This window comes from Cyanistes caeruleus, chromosome 2 (genome assembly GCF_971803275.1).
Source record: "Cyanistes caeruleus chromosome 2, bCyaCae1.hap1.1, whole genome shotgun sequence".
NCBI lineage: Eukaryota > Metazoa > Chordata > Aves > Passeriformes > Paridae > Cyanistes > Cyanistes caeruleus.
The window spans coordinates 14,640,746-14,653,286 of NC_141702.1; the positions used below are offsets into that span (position 1 = coordinate 14,640,746).

A 12,541-nucleotide genomic window follows, 5' to 3' on the forward strand; every position below is an offset into this window, starting at 1 on the left:
GCACAGGTAAACCAGTGAATGTGAAATGAAGATTTTACTTTGGTAATTAATAAAGTATCAGTCGTTATTTTCCATGCCACATGTTGTTAGTCTTTGATACAAAGAGGTGCTGTTGAAATGCAAATCCGTTGCTGAGTAGACTTAAGAAGGCTGAAGTCTTGCTAGTAATAAGAATTATAACATGAACCTGGCTTTTTTGCTGAGAAGGTTTTGGCACTACAAGATCACATGGTCTATAAGTTCCTTAGACAACTTTTGCAGCATGCAGTTTGCAAATCATCAGGTATATAACCACCTGTGTTTTCACAGGGGAGTGGCAGGTTTTTCACTAGCTCCTGCTGGGTACCCAGGCATGGTGGTAATGAGACAGGCTGGAGTGCAGCAGTGCCTCTGATAAAATCATATTCTCCTCACAGGTCTCTGGATTCAGGGAAGACCTCCACAGAGAATTATGAAGTGAGCTGCTGGGATGGGCACAGGAGAAAGTTAGCAGAGGCTAACTTGATGCAAGTGCACCTCACCTTACCCATTCAGCAATGCATATCTGTATGAGCTCTTCCCATGCTAATGTAAATGACATTATCTTTGTTTTATGGAAGGATAAATAATCTCACATTTGTTGTGGGACAAGGGCAGCTACTGTGAAAAAATCACTTGCTTGATTGTCTAGGTCTGTCATATTTTCACCAGCCAATCCATTCCATTAAAAGTTCATTATAAAAGGCTCATGCAAAGGTCCATTTTTATAAATGTTTGTCTTGTTATCTGAAAATGCTTCAATGCTAGTACAGGCAACAAAAGATAATGGAATATTTGTAATGTGTTTGTTTAGCTAGCACAAACAAAATTGATAAAGCAAACTTGTGCCAGAAGATGGCTTGATTGATTTTGATAAATTATCCACAGAGGCCTTGTTCTCTAAAGGTTGGCTGATCAATCAAGGCTCTCTGTGTTTTTTACAGTATCTGCTGTGCACAGATATCTGCGCAGTCACATAAGAGCTACCTCAATAGCTTGCTCTTGGATGTTACTACTTCTCACAGACTCTTTCCCCAAATCCTCCATAACAATTTAGAGCAACAATTGCTCTAGCAGCAATCTTCTTTATTACCAGCTTTGCATTTTGTAATTTGTAATTAATTTGTAATTAATTTGTAATTAATTTGCTGTTGGTCTGCATCAACACAGATGAGGGCCAGCTCTGCTCCCCAGGCTGTGTTCACAGGACGAGGCTGCAGTTCAGAGCCTCATGGCTTACCTGGCAGGGGAGCTCCAGGCACAGGGACCTCCACGGGGCTCTGCAGAGGCCTGGGATGTGTAATCACTTGAGAGATGAAGTCAGAGCTGGCAGGGAATGTAGAGGGACATATTCATAGCACCTTATAAGTACCTAAGTTAAGTGGTATGTCCTCTATGGCATCTAAGTTCAAAAGAATGTAAGAAATTGAGAGGATTTGTTCTGAGGGTTCAGCTCCTGGCTCCCTGGAGATGCCGTGGGAAGAAAGTGTTGATCCCTAAATCAAACTGTTGGCAGCACTGTGGCAGACTGAGCTGTCCATGCTCCCTTGAGCTCAGGCACTGAAGTGGTCTCAGCATCAGAGAGCTGTCTGCAGATGGAAAGGTGTCTATGTTCAGGCCAAGAGCTCTCCAACTCTTTTTTCTGTTTAATCCTGTTTGTGAGCTAGGGGCCTGAACTTTCTGGTGTGGATATGATGTATTTACAACTCATGACTCAAAATTTGAGGTGCTCTTGCATGGAAGCTTGCATGAAACTCCCCAAACTCATGGCAGGTGATAGATAAATAGCAGTCCAAATTATCTTTTATTCTTTAAACAGAAGACAGCTGCTAGGAGGAAAAGCTGATGTGTTGAGTACTGCAAATCATTAGCAGATGCAGTCTTCACTAATCACTAATTGTTGCCTGGTTCAACCTCTTCTGCTCATATCTTAAGTGCCAGCAATGCCTTTGTAACTCAGACACCATAGGAAATACATTTCTGCATAAGGAAAAAACTGGGAAAATATATCCAAATTAATTGTAAGTCTCCGGCTAAGCTTTTGTTTTTTGATTACTGTTTTATCACACACAGCACAATGAATTTATAAATAGGATGTGGTGAAGCAGTATATTCATCTAGGGCCCTCACCATTCATATCTGAGTAGTTTATCCTACTGAATAAGTTCTGTGCTGTGATTTGTATTGGTAAAGCTGGACCAGAAATATGAGTCATAGTATGTAAAGCATAGTCTGCTTTAGAGTTACTGTAAGGTTGCATCTCTTGTGAGGCTCACCAAAGGGAAGAAATTAGTAGTTTTATTAACATTGGTAACTGTACTTACAAAATTTGGAAATATAACTGCATGTACAGTACATGCAAGGTACAAACAGGCTGAAAAACAACTACAGATAGTGTTAATCCTGTTGTGTTTTCCCAATTCCTTTGAATTATCTCCCTGGCCATTTATGGCCATCTGTCATGGTTTGACACTGGCCAAATGCCAGGCACCCATGAAAGTCACTCACTCACCCTCCCTGGCCACAGCTGGGCAGAGGAGAGGAAAAATTAACAAAGGGTTCACGAGTTGAGATAAAGACTGGGAGATAACATTCCAAGGGCAAAACAGCCTCAGCTTAGAATTAAAAGGTGAGTTTATTGCTAACAAAATCAGAGAAGAATAATGAGAAGGAAAATAAGCCCTTAAAACCACCTTTTTTGTCTCCAGTCCCACCCTCCTTCCCACAGACAGCACAGGAAGACAGGTCATAGGGGGTTTGGTCAATTTGTCAACCAAGATCTTCTTCCACTGGTCAGGGAGAGGAGTCCTTCCCCTCCCTGCAAGGAGGCTGTGGGGTCCCTCCCATGGGAGACAGTTCTCTCTGAATTTATCCAGCATGGGCCCACTCTCACGAGCAGCAGTCCTTCCAAAACTGCTGAGATCTGAGTCGCTCTTCCACGGGGTCTGTCCTCCAAGGACAGGCTGCTCCAGCCTGGAAGCAGGGCCTACTCTGTCCTCGGGGTCTCCCACTGGATCACAGCCTCCTCCAGGCATCCACCTGCTCCAGTGTGGGCACCTCCCCCATGGGCTGTGGGTGATCCCTGTATCCCCAGTGATCCCCATGGGCTGTGGGTGATCTCTGCATCCCCAGTGATCCCCATGGGCTGTGGGTGATCTCTGTATCCCCTGTGATCTCTGTGGGCTGTGGGTGATCTCTGTATCCCCTGTGATCCCCATGGGCTGTGGGTGATCTCTGCATCCCCTGTGATCCCCATGGGCTGTGGGTGATCTCTGTATCCCCTGTGATCCCCATGGGCTGTGGGTGATCTTTGCATCCCCTGTGATCTCTGTGGGCTGCAGAGGAGTCTTGGCTCCAGCACCTGGAGCATCTCCTCTCCTCCACTGACTTTGGTGCCTCCATGTTGTTTCCCTCACATGTTCTCACATCCTCCTTTCACTAAAAGAAAAAACTGTGTCCACTTTGTTTTGAGTTTTTTTCTTAGATTTGTCATCACAGAGGTGTTACCAGCCTCTCTGCCTCTCTCATTAGCCCAGTTTTGGCCAGCAGCATGTCCAACTCCACAGCCATCAGGGATTGGCTCTGCTGGACATGGTGGATGGTGGACATGAGCAGCTTCTCACAGAAGTCTTCTCAGTGGCCCCCCACTACCAAAAACCATGCCATGCAAAACCAACACACCATCCTTGCACTTTGTGTTTCTGTATGCAACCTCTTTGTAGCAAGGAAATGGTACAGCATTGCAAGGATATCTCTGAGAATAAGTCAATAACTTTATTATTAACTTTATATAAGTCAATAACTGACTTCAGCTATTTGAAAAATATTACAACAATTTATCTCTGTGTGCATGTTATTAACGCTGTGTTCTGGACACTGTGCTTGTCCTGTAGTAAATGTTCTGCAGGATCGAGAAGGATTTTTCAGGGGTAGACACTTTAATTTTTTCATTAGGTGAGAGATTTTCAGAGGGCTAAAGTTTCATTAAACCAGGTAGATTATCTGCTGATTCTCCTGAGCTGGGGTAGAAAGCACACAGCATGCATGGCATGATATTTTCCTGTCTCACTGGGCAATGCTTTGTGCATTTACTGTACAGAATCCCTCTACAGGATGCTGCAGAGTCAGCCAGTGCCCCATTCTCATCCAAGTCCTGACAATCACAGCTATTTGTGTGTGACAAGTGAACTTGCTAAGCTTAGAAATAACATTACATTTTTGATTTGGTAAATACTAAAGTGATTAAAAGAAAAAATTCTCCCCTTCAGGAAGATAATTTCTAACTAGGAAATATTTTTGGATTTGCTTTACTGCATCTTCCCCTGCAGGAAGAGACCTAGAGGGCAAAAAATCTATAAATTCTTACATGGAAACACCCTTAATATATCCTTTAAGTAATGGCGAACAGACTCTGACTTCTCATTTCTAAAATGTAGATATTTCTTGAACACAAGTAGGGATTTAAGACTTGGGATTTAAGGCTGTTACTCTGTACCAATCACCAGTCTCAAAAACTGCCACTGTATCCAGTAGGAATTTCCCAGACTTGCTCTGAGTCAGTTATAGTCAGAAACTCCTCCACAATATCTCTTAACTTCTTTAAGCCTCTATTAGTTTTCTAGAAATGGTTTGGACCTGAGAAATTACTATTTGCAACCAGTGCATCCCTCAATTTCCCCTAAGGAAATGCTGAAATGTGCTCATGTGGGAACTATCTGTACTTTGTTAGCTTCTGAATTTTGTACAAGCAGGTACTGGAATTGATATTGCCCATGAAAGCTAAAGAAGTTACACACAGCCTGCAATTTGCAGGATTGGGTCCCTAAACTGCATTTTTTTCCATTCTTGTCATCCAGAGAGAAACAGTGCTGCAAGGATCCTGAGATTCTCCTGAGTATTTTAGGTCAAGGACCTAAAATAAATATATAATTAAAATATAAATATAAATATAAATATAAAATAAATAATTCTATGTTGCAACCAAAATTTAATTTCTTTTTTTGCAAACCCAAATATTTATTTGTTACAAATCTATAACAAGGAAAATATAAGTTTATTGTCATTCAGGAAAAAAAAAAAAAAAAGGATTAAGAATGTCCACTATGTCTTTTTTACTGCAGAGTACTGGAACCTATTTAGTTAACCCTTCCTGGATGTCTGTACTCCCTGGCAGCTGTGACAGAGACTTAAAGTGATTCTGTTCTGTCCACTGCATCCCCAAAATTTTCCCTGAAATATCTTCACCAGATTCCCTAAAGTTTTTTTGCATTGGTTCACTAGTCTCCTAAAGCCTTCATCTATAGCAATAGAGTATTTACTTTTGTCTCTTTGTACCCAAGAGAGTATTTACAAAACATCATGAAATTTCCAGGTAAAATTGGCTCTTGGGTGCAATTTCAAATAAAAAGCATGAAGGAAAGATTAAATTCTAACATAAAAGCACATTATTGAGAAAGAACTGCTGGCACTGACAATTATTTTAAACCATACATTTTGTCAGATTAATTAGTCAGGATTAGTTTCTGCTGCAAATTTATGCAGTGGTTTTATCATTGAACTTCACTGATAATTACTTACTTGCATCCTCATAAAAAAGAGGAGATAAATGGTAATTGATGAAAGGTTCTAATTTATTGTCCCTGCAGAAATAAAAACAAACTTTGCTTTTATACTGAATGGTCACACAGAGAATTTCTGTTTTCTTGCTTTGAAAGTAAGATTGTTATTAACTGAAAGGGATGATTTAACATAAAATAAAAGGTAAAATGTTCTCTCACACTGAGATCAAACTGCTCATTATTGCTTTGATATATTTTTTTAATAAAATAGAAAGAACTCGTTCTCTTTCAGATTACTTTAAAGTAGACTTTACAGAATATATAGAAGGAAAATCCTGATCCCTTCCCTTCCCTTCCCTTCCCTTCCCTTCCCTTCCCTTCCCTTCCCTTCCCTTCCCTTCCCTTCCCTTCCCTTCCCTTCCCTTCCCTTCCCTTCCCTTCCCTTCCCTTCCCTTCCCTTCCCTTCCCTTCCCTTCCCTTCCCTTCCCTTCCCTTCCCTTCCCTTCCCTTCCCTTCCCTTCCCTTCCCTTCCCTTCCCTTCCCTTCCCTTCCCCCTGGATTTAGGACTTCTGAAACAGTTGAAGGGAAGGAGAGGAATCTCAGTTTGCCCCAATTTGCAGACCTTGCTGGGTTTTGATTAGGAAATCATAAACTCAATGCACATTTTTAGGGAACAGGAGAACATTTCTGGATGTTTCTGTGGGAACTCATATTCCATTTGCAATACAGGAGAGCCCAGGAGCTGTGCCTGGCTCTGTTTGTGAAACAAGACATTTACATAGTAAAAAAAATGAGCTTTTAGTCTTTTCTCCAGAGAATTACATTTCATGTTCAACAGCACAAGTGGAACCAAACAAACAAGACAGGATTGAAAGAGGCAACTCCTCCAGGTATGTTTTGTGTAGCATATTGTTTATAGATGTAATGAGCAGATTAGAAGTAACAGATTTGCTTCTAGCTTACTTGTCAATTTTTGCTATAGCCTTCTGTGAGGCAAGCTAATCTTTAAGGTTTGATCATAAGCCATTTATTTAGTCAAGTTTCATTTTGTTTTCGATTCTTATTTGTGTGTTTCTAGTTTGGGGCTCTTTGAACATAACATCATGGTGGTTCTTTTCCCTCCTGTTTCAGATGAAAGAGAGAAAGAGTCCATTTTGAAACTTTTTCAATAGCTGAATTGAGCCCAACACACTTTCAGCAAACAGTCCTCCTCAAATCTCCTGGTTTACATTTTCAATAGCGCAGTACTGCTCTTTGTATGCCAAACCTCTAATTATGTTGCTCCAAATAATCGCCTCCAAATGGAGAGAGTGACAAAAAAAATGCCCTTTTGCCAAGGATTTTATAAATCTTGAATCCTCCTGGGAGGGAGACAGAATGTGGAGCCAAGGAAGAAAATGTCTTCAAGTAATTTTTGGTAATAGTTTTGTCACTTTCAATTTTTTTTAAAAAATTATAATCCTTTGACTATAGTGGAGAAATAAATCATCTTGTTTGTCAATTAATGTAGAGTGCTTTACAATAGATGTTATGACATTTGCCCCACCCTGTCTACATCAATACAACAGTCACATTAATAGCTCATGGGGGTTTTTTTCCTCACACTTGTACCATGAGAACAAGTATGGAGCCAGAACTCCTTCTGTGGTGTGTATTTACCTTCTCCCCATGCAGTATCTGTCTGGCCTCTCATGACTTAGTTCAAAACACTACTTTGGATTTCTGTTTGCTGCAGAGAGTCATAAATACGGATTTATGTAACCTAGTGTTTATTTAATGAATCCTGTGCTCGTTACACTGGAAGTGAATTGTTAACTGCCTTTCCTGAAAATATGTTTAAAATAAGGGCCTTAGTTAACAACTGGCTTCAAGTGTCTCATTTTTGGGGTAGCTGAGAATGAATCAATAAGAGGTGGGTACTACCCCATGTGCTCTGCACATCCTACCAGCAAATATGAATATTCAAAGTCACTATGGATGTTTAGGTAACAAGGAGCAGAAAATTCACCCTTGATATGACTTTGCCTGCTGCAGTGGAGCTTTCACAGAAGAGTCAACCAGAAGAACTTAGATTTTTCTTCCTGTGAAGGGCTGTGTGAGACAAATGCCCCAAAGAGCAGGAGGTACCTGTGTGTCTGCCAGTCCTTGTGGAGACTGGCAGTGCTGTGCATTGTAGAGGAGACTGAGCGCTTTGCTTGGGAATTTTGGAAATCACTGGGATAATTTGACACAGATAAATATGGTAGGAATTACCACTATTTAAAAATAATAATAATTATAATAGTCAAATGTATATATGCCTAGGTAAAAAGATTTGGATGCTGGAAGATTTAGTTTTGATTTGTTTATATATCATACCAAATGAACCTCACCTCCCATTTAATGCAATAGAATTTAAGCAATAATTCTGCAAAATGAGAGACAGGTGGATTTAAATCCATATTTACTGTTCTGGAGTGGAGTGGAAAACACTTAACTTTATTAGCACAAGAATAATGTGATTTGAGATAAACCTAAGACAAGATGCCAAGAAAACTGTGCAAGACATATTTCAGTGATGAAATGACAGTGCTAGGATCAGTACACATAAAATCTCTTTCTGTAGTATTTTCTTTAACTGCAAGATTTGCATTTGACAGTTAAATGCTGTAATTTTGTGAGACTCACTAGATTGCTTTATTTTCCTCTCTTTATCGAAATCCCCACCCTCTGATCCCATCCCTGAGGAATTCTAGGCCTGTTACAGTGCTGCCATGCCCATTGCTAACTGTACTTTCAAATGCTCTGTCCCTGGGACGCTTCCAAACTTGGCAGTGGAAGGAGCGACTCCCAGACTCTTCTGCTGACAAAAAATTTGATCTGATAAAGACCTTGTTCTGTATCTGTTTGGGACCAGACCTGTGAATTGAAAAGTGCATGAAAAAATGTAAGTTCGAAATAGCCTGAGTTTCTCCTCACCACTGCAAAAGGAGGGGACGTTTGTGAGCTCCAGATGTACCAGGGGGACTAAAAAGGCTGCTACAGGGTGCAGCCCTTGCCATTTTGTGCAAAGTGGTAATGAGGACCCAGGACACTCTGCTAGTCCTGCCTTCAGGGTGGCAGTCTCTGAGCAACTGCAGACCCCTACAGCTGCTCTTTTATTCTTTCATTTAATCCTTGCAGCCTTGTTCCCAACTAAGGTAAGCAGTGAAACAGCACCAGACAAAAATAAACCAAAACAGAATAGAATTTTTTTTTGGTTGGATATTTTTTGGGTTTTTTGTCTCTTTCTTTGTTTGTTTGTTGGGTTAGTTAGTTAGTTTGTTTGTGGGGTTTTTTGATTTCTTGGGGTTTTTTGCTGTATCTCTCTGTCTTTGCATTGAAGTTAAACCAATAGGCTCCAGAACTGCTCAACAGAGAAGCAAGAACAGGTCTCTGTGATTCCACAGGGTAATTTCTGTTTACATTTACTTGAATTTGGGAAAAATCACTCACAGAGAGATTGAGTGGTGCCCAAAAATTATGTTAGAGAAATGCAGATAAAGAAATACATATTTTGGGTAAGGAAGTGGTGGATATTTTTTTAAAAAAAAATCCACTCCCCCATGAAATAACCTGGCATTATGTAATAGCAGATCTGTGTGTGAGCTTTGAATGTGATGCTTCCATCTCCTATGGTTCAAATTGAACTCTGGCTCATCTGACCCTTACAGACACTTGATGTTTGCCTGATTGAGAATGGAGCCATACCAAAGCATTGGCATTTACACAATTAACTATATGTACTAAGCAGAGGTCTGCATTCACAATTCAAAAACCCAGAACTTGTAAAAAGCTGATGACCCTAAAGGCTGGTGATTTCAAGCTGTCTTTGAGAGGGAGGAGTTCCCCATGGGGTTATTTTCTGATCCACTGAGGTCTCCATGGGTGGTTCACTGCCATTTCACACCTGGGTAGGAGATAACTCCCTGCTCTTCCTTGGGATAGCACTGAAAACCACAGCCTTAGGTTCTTCCAGCTGGCTCAAACACAGCTGCATAAGCTCTGAAATAGTCAGTTGTATTGCTCAAAGACTGAAATTGTTCCAGCCTGTTTTTTTGTTGTTTTTTTCCACACTAAAAGACTATTTAAATTAATGTTGTTTGGCACAAACAGTAGTTGAACTAATTTCTTGGTCTCTCGCAGCCTTGTTTGTGGTGCAGAATAGCACTCTGTGCTGTCTGCTGTGGCTGCTTCCTCAACAGACTGCTCAGTGGAAAAGAAAATGCTACAATCATAGTCATCCTTGTGAAAATAGCAGTTTTATTGAGTCTTCATGTACAAGGAGAAGCCAAACTTTTCTAGTATTTGTGCATTGCTTTTCTATATGCAGCCTTAAACTGTAAGAGTTATAAAGGAGAAAATTATTTTTGTCTTCTACAGCATTAAGTTTAAGAAGAACACAACTACACAATACCAAAATTACCTCAGGAAAAAAAAACTTTTTTATATAAAACATTAAATAAAAATTAATGGCTAATGAACTTTATCAGAAGGGACTACTCATTCTGACTTCTCTGGAGGTGGACTCAGAGAGCAGAGTCAGTTCAAAATAACTCACGCCGAAATCCAAAATCTCTTGGAGTCAATAGCACCCCTCTTTATCTTCAATACTTAGCAGGTCCCCTGAACCACCTCTTAAGTGAAAGTTTCTAAACTTGAATTTGAATGTACCTCACATTTCTTGGTCAGACATCCATTTCAGAGGGCCAGTACAATGATGTGTGTGTGTGTATAGATGTACACCCCAAAATGATGGCAGGTTCATTCCATATGTTAGGCAAAAATAAGACTGTGAAATGCTTTTCTACATCCCAGTGAAACAGTGAGAAGGCAGAAAAGAGTTGTGCTGATACTGTGGATGTTATAATTGTGAATTGTTTTACTGAATGTGAGGTTATGTTTGAGGGTGTCTCTGCTTTGAGTTGAGTCCTTAGGTTACCTGTAAAGGCAGGCATTTGTAACTAAAATCTTCACTATATCCAGCCCAAGATGGATTTCTTGGTTGATGCATGTTTAGTCATAGGAGTCATCTTTTATCCCTGTGTGTCCGGAGACTATACAAGCATGATTTCCTGTTTTCTGTCTCAAAGCATCCCTACCAAAGATTCAGAAAGCCTGGCTTGTTTCCAAAAAGCATCCTTTGTGAGAATTTAAACAGAATGTTTGGAACACTATATAATAAAAGCAAACTAAACACAGCAGAAATAATTTTTGATCTCAGCAAGAGCTTAAAATGAAAATAAATAAAGACCAAGTGCCGCTTACTGAAATTTCTCTGCAGTGTGCACAGAGCAGAAAATAAAATAATTTTGTTGGTTCTATTATCATTCTTGAAAGCACAACACAAAGCAATGCTGATATGGTACAGGTCCATCTGCCAGCTGGGGAAGAAGAAAAGAAAAAGCAATTAAGAACATTATAAATTTGGTTTATTGCTCTGGGCTGGAAAGATCCAGTTAGGCGTGCTGTGATTCTGAACAGAGTAGTACAGGAGACAAGCCAGGAGAGAATTTCTCTTGATGTTATCACTTGACCTGTTTCCACTGCCTTGCATAGCTCTCCCAGCCAAGGTTATATCTGTAGCCAAATCACCTCTGGCTCTCAAAGCTAAAATCTGACAGTCTGTGTATAAATCCCCACTCCTGAGGATGTGTGGGCTGAATACCAGCCTGGACAACTTACTCTTCCAGTCTGACCCTGTGAAAGAGCACCATTCTGCACACCTCACTGAAGACACCCAGCCTGATTTCTAGAGCATGGAACTAGGTGACCATTTTGACTTGTCCCACTCCTTCTACCATCACCTCCTTGTCACAAATGTGCTTGATGTGTGAAACCAAGGAGTACAAGTAACTCCTGCTCTGTATAGGCAGTGAGAAATCCATACCTCATCCAGGAAGAAGGCTCAGAATTATTTGTCTTGCAAGTGGTCTTTTATGTTTTGTCTGTTTGTCAAACATCTATTAATCAGCACTGGCTTTTTGTTTGGGGACAACACAGGCAAAGAACTGCTTTCATTGTACCTTTTGCACTCTGGTTTTGGTATTCTCAGTGTCCTTTCTTGGTGATTCTGCACAGGATCTCACTGGTATGCACATAAAACAGCAATGGGAAATGAGTCTATGAGAAATGAATCTAGACCGCATTACTCTTAAGTAAGCGCATCAGACAGCTGGTACAGGTCCAGCCAGACACAGCTCCCTTGAAACCAAACCTTATCTTTATGTGTCACTGTAATCTGGAGGAAATGAACACAAGAGAGCTCTAAAGTTACATCTGCTTTGCAGCATCTGTCCTTGCCAACTGATGATGTAGAACAACCCATTCCTCTGGGTCTGGTTCCACCGTTCCCAGGGCTACCGTGACATGGCGCCCTGCACGTGTCTGTGAATCACAGCCCATAGACCTGCTGCCACTGCCTTAAAACCATTGCATTGCCATGTGGAGGTCACCCCGAGCCTGCACTAATTGTGCTGAACTGCAGTTATTTTTGTAGGCAGCATGACTTGTTTTTCCATCCCCTTCACATCTCACACCTGCTTGGTGTGCAGCCAAGAGGCTCGCACATGGAGAGCTGCCCTGTGCCAGAGAGCAGATCCACCACATCTGCCAAGCTACACTTGTGTCACAGCTGGGTCACAGCTTTGGGCAGAGCAAAGCAGTCACCTGCTTGTATTTAAATAGCTCTGGTGGCTGGAATAGTGTCAGACCAGTGCAGGCTTGGTGGTACTTTGCACTCAGACTCTGGGATCTCCCTGGGCTGGCTTGTTTTCATGCTCATGTACAGCACAGAGGGGCCAAAAACAAGTTCATGCTGGCCAGCAATGGTGGCCACAGTGCAGTGGCTTGGCAACAGCCTCCATGGCCATCAGCCACCCAAATCAGCTATAGCTTGGAGAATGTCATGTGCTGAGAACTGAGAATCAACGTGCCAGCACTCAGCT

The 12,541-nt window shown here is 41.1% G+C and overlaps 2 long non-coding RNA genes across 2 annotated transcripts in view; one reads left to right on the forward strand and one right to left on the reverse strand.

Moving 5' to 3' along the window:
• The window catches only part of LOC147654622 (uncharacterized), a 133,125-nt gene extending 128,023 nt beyond the window's left edge, over positions 1-5,102 (forward strand). The window contains exon 4 of the long non-coding RNA XR_015282753.1: positions 417-5,102. This is a non-coding gene — a long non-coding RNA (uncharacterized LOC147654622). The remainder of the gene's footprint in view (positions 1-416) is intronic.
• A 5,794-nt stretch (positions 5,103-10,896) lies between these two features.
• Positions 10,897-11,896, reverse strand: LOC111925959 (uncharacterized). Its single transcript, XR_002862598.2, has 3 exons — positions 11,812-11,896; positions 11,621-11,682; positions 10,897-10,978 (listed from the first exon to the last, which is right to left on the reverse strand). It is a non-coding gene; the product is annotated as an uncharacterized LOC111925959 (long non-coding RNA).
• Positions 11,897-12,541: the final 645 nt, after the last annotated feature.